The sequence below is a fragment of the Macrobrachium rosenbergii genome, chromosome 25 (assembly GCF_040412425.1).
Source record: "Macrobrachium rosenbergii isolate ZJJX-2024 chromosome 25, ASM4041242v1, whole genome shotgun sequence".
Taxonomy (NCBI): Eukaryota; Metazoa; Arthropoda; class Malacostraca; order Decapoda; family Palaemonidae; genus Macrobrachium; species Macrobrachium rosenbergii.
The window spans coordinates 25,870,866-25,874,409 of NC_089765.1; positions in this window are offsets into that span (position 1 = coordinate 25,870,866).

The following is a 3,544-nucleotide window of genomic DNA, read 5'->3' on the forward strand; positions in this document are numbered from 1 at the left end:
GTTGCCGAGTAATTGCCCTACGAACATTTTCTGCTGCCGTTATTTTTCTGTTGCAGGTCACAACTTGCTGGAGGAACCAGAATTCAAGAATGTGTAGAGACGGGCCGGATTTGCGAATGTTTCAGTGTTAGGCTGATATTTCTAGGGATCCAAGATGTCGACAAGATAGATGTAGGCTTCTATTCATTTGATTTATAAACTTTCCATGCTGCGCTCGTCATTAAAATCCTGATAGGTTTGGAACTTAGGTTCCTCGGATATTCTGCATTCGTAAACCTACCATTTGCCTGTGTATTGTAATTGTTTTTTTCTAATTAATAAATAATGGGTCTTTAGTTTTCAGTTCTTGACTACTTCCTCGGTAATTTTATAGGGGAAAACAATGTGGAATCTGGTTTATCCATGTAATTATAGATGTTGAAGGTAAAAACTACTAAATTTGGAAATATACCAGACTGTTTAACAGTATTCACGTGCGAGTGAATATACATGTGAAAGGCCTAAATCAAATCTGAAACGTAAGCAAATTAATGTAAGCCACCCTTATGGAATTGTTGAAAATGCCATTTTTTCAACACTTATAGTGGAAATGTGATTTGGGTATTGGTTGTGAGGACTTAAATGCCCATACCTAATTCGTGGGACAACGAGCCGAAATCTGACTAGTAATAATAAGTGTACAGTACCAAGAGGCCCATTAAATGTATTGGGAGCAAAAAAATTATGTAAATTACGTAATTTTGTAACTTTAGAACAATAATTAGAAGGTAAAACTAAATTTGTTTCATGGATCTATTACAAAGAAATTTCCATTCATTGGTATGCAAATTGACAAAGAAATTATTTCCATTCATTGGTATGCTAATCTGATAATGTGATGGTCAGCTACACTTCCATGGTCAAAGGTCTTAAGCTACGTGGCTAAATATAGGATTTAACGCAGGTGAAAAAGAATTTAAGTTTAAAAAAAAAAAAAATAAATCTGAAGTACTGCAGTTAGGTACATGGTTAAATATAGAATTTAACGCATATGAAAAGAATTTTAAGTCATACATTATAAACAAAATTCTGAAATAAAGAAAATTCTGGATTACTGAAGTTAAATTCTGGTTCAAGTATTGCGCGACCCTTTTAATAGGGGAGGGGGGGGGTGAGTAGTGGAGGTCGTTTGGCAAACAAATCAGGTTGACCCCCCACAGCTCTGAGGTGCAAAGTTTCTTTTACCAAAAACATTTGTTTAAACGTTTTCAGTTTAATAGGTCACTTCGATGCTGAATAACTTTAAGTCCCAACGCTTTGCTTTTGCCTAAATTTCATATTCCATGCAATTTAATACATCATCAGTATAGGGTAATGACCATTTATTCTCACAATTAACCAAGAAACCACTGTGGGGTGGTAGTGTCGTCAGTGCACCTCATGCGGTGCACTGTAGGCATTACTAAAGGCTCTTCGCAGCGTCCCTTCATCCCCTAGCTACAACCCCTTTCATTCTTTTTACTGTATCTCTGTTCGTATTCTTTATATCTTTCGTTCCAAGCTCTCCTATCAATCGTATCGTAGTGCAACTGCGAGGTTTTTCTCCTGTTACACCTTTCAAACCTTTCTACTCTCAATTTTTCTTTTCAATGCTGAATTACCTCATAGGTCCCAGCGCTTGGTCTTAGGCTTAAATGCTATATTATATTCTATTCTATTTCATGGAAGCATTTTAATTAGACTAAAAATTCTCAGGACTGGTGGTTAGTGAGTTTGTGAAATTGAAACCGAATGGGAGATAAATGCGCAAAGTAGTCTTAGTAATAAAAGATGTTTGGAGGATTTTAACATGACTGCCGTTAGATATGGAATGCTTCATGTGGATGCATCATATGAAATTATTTGTTAATGGGCGTCTCTAATTGCTATCGTTTCTGCTTATTACGGAAATGAAAATTGTAAACTAAACTAATTTGTAAATTAGTGAATGACGTAAAATACAGGTTATAAAAAAAACTTCTGGTACATAAGGCCCCACATTTTACAAATGAATTCTCAGTACGGTTTTTAATAAACTGTTTACTCTAGAACAGAATGGTTGGCAAAATGTTATTACCTTTTCAATACGTTTAGTTAATTGTAAAGAAACTAATCTGAGAAACTGGTACCAGGCACGAACAATAAGCATTATAGTGCAAGAAGTAACCCTAAAATTATGGAGGCTGCTTACCAGGATGATTGTGTTAGTTTATTAGGAAAAAAGGTAAACGCCGCCAAGAGTTTCTTTACGAAGACATCTCGGGATGCTGCTAAGTCTGTTTTTAGGCAAATCGTACCGTCTTTTAATATGGGTCGTGCTCGAAAGGAGGACAGATTTGCTAAGCGAGCTTCAGCGTACCTGAACGTTCTTTGAAGGGAAAAGCCGGAAGGAAAAGAAAGGGTTGAGGATTTGGAATCGGAATGTAGAATTTAGGCCAAAAGCTGGGACCTATGAGGCCATTCAGTGCTGAATGGGAAATTGACAGTGAGAAGGTTTGAAAGGTGTAACACGAGGAAAACCATGCAGCTGCATTGTGAAACAATTGTTAAAGAGGGTAGAATGTCAGATGGAAGAAAGAGAATATGAAGGGAGGTAGAAAAAAAAAGGAATGAAAGAGGCTGCAGCAAAGAGCCGAAGGGACTCTGCAAAGAACTTTAAGTAATGCCTACAGTGCACCACGTGAGGTGCACTAACGGCACTACCCACCTACGGGAAAGTTGAGGAATTACTCAAGCTGAGGATGGCAGACTTAACAAAGAATTGCTTAGGCCGAGGAAGATAGACCAGAAGTTAGGGCGAGGAAGTGAGGCGCGAAAACAAATTGCTTAGGCCGAGGAATAACATCAACAAATATAAATCCTTCGGCCCCCAGCTACAACCCCTTTCATTTCTTTCACTGTACCTCAGTTCATATTCTCTTTCTTCCATCTTACTTTCCACCCTCTCCTAACAACCGTTTCATAGTGCAACTGCGAGGTTTTCCTCCTGTTACACCTTTCAAACCTTATTGACTGTCAATTTCCGTTCCACGGGTGAATGACCTCGTAGGTGTCAACGCTTGGCCTCTGGCCTAAATTCTATATTCCAGTTCCAGTTCAACAAGCATAAAGCTATAAATGAGTGTACAGAAATATACGTGATTGTGCATGACACTTGGGAATGATGGTTTGTGTTTATAGTTTAGGGAATGAAAACCTTGTGGTAGGGAGCCGTGTGACCTCATGGCATCTAGGACCAGCAGGGGTTAGTGCTGTCAGTGCACCTCACGTGGTGCACTGTAGGCATCACTTAAATTTCTTTGCAACGTCCCTTCGGTCCCTAGCTGCAACCTCTCTCATTTCTTTTACTGTGCCTCAGTTCATATTCAATTTGATTTTCCACCCTCTCTAACAATTGTCTCCCAGTGCAACTGCTAGGTTTTCCTCCTGTTACACCTTTCAAACCTTCTTACTGTTAATGTCTCTTTTAGCGAAGAATGACCTCATAGGTCGCAGGGCTTAGCCTTTGGCCTAAATTATCTTATCT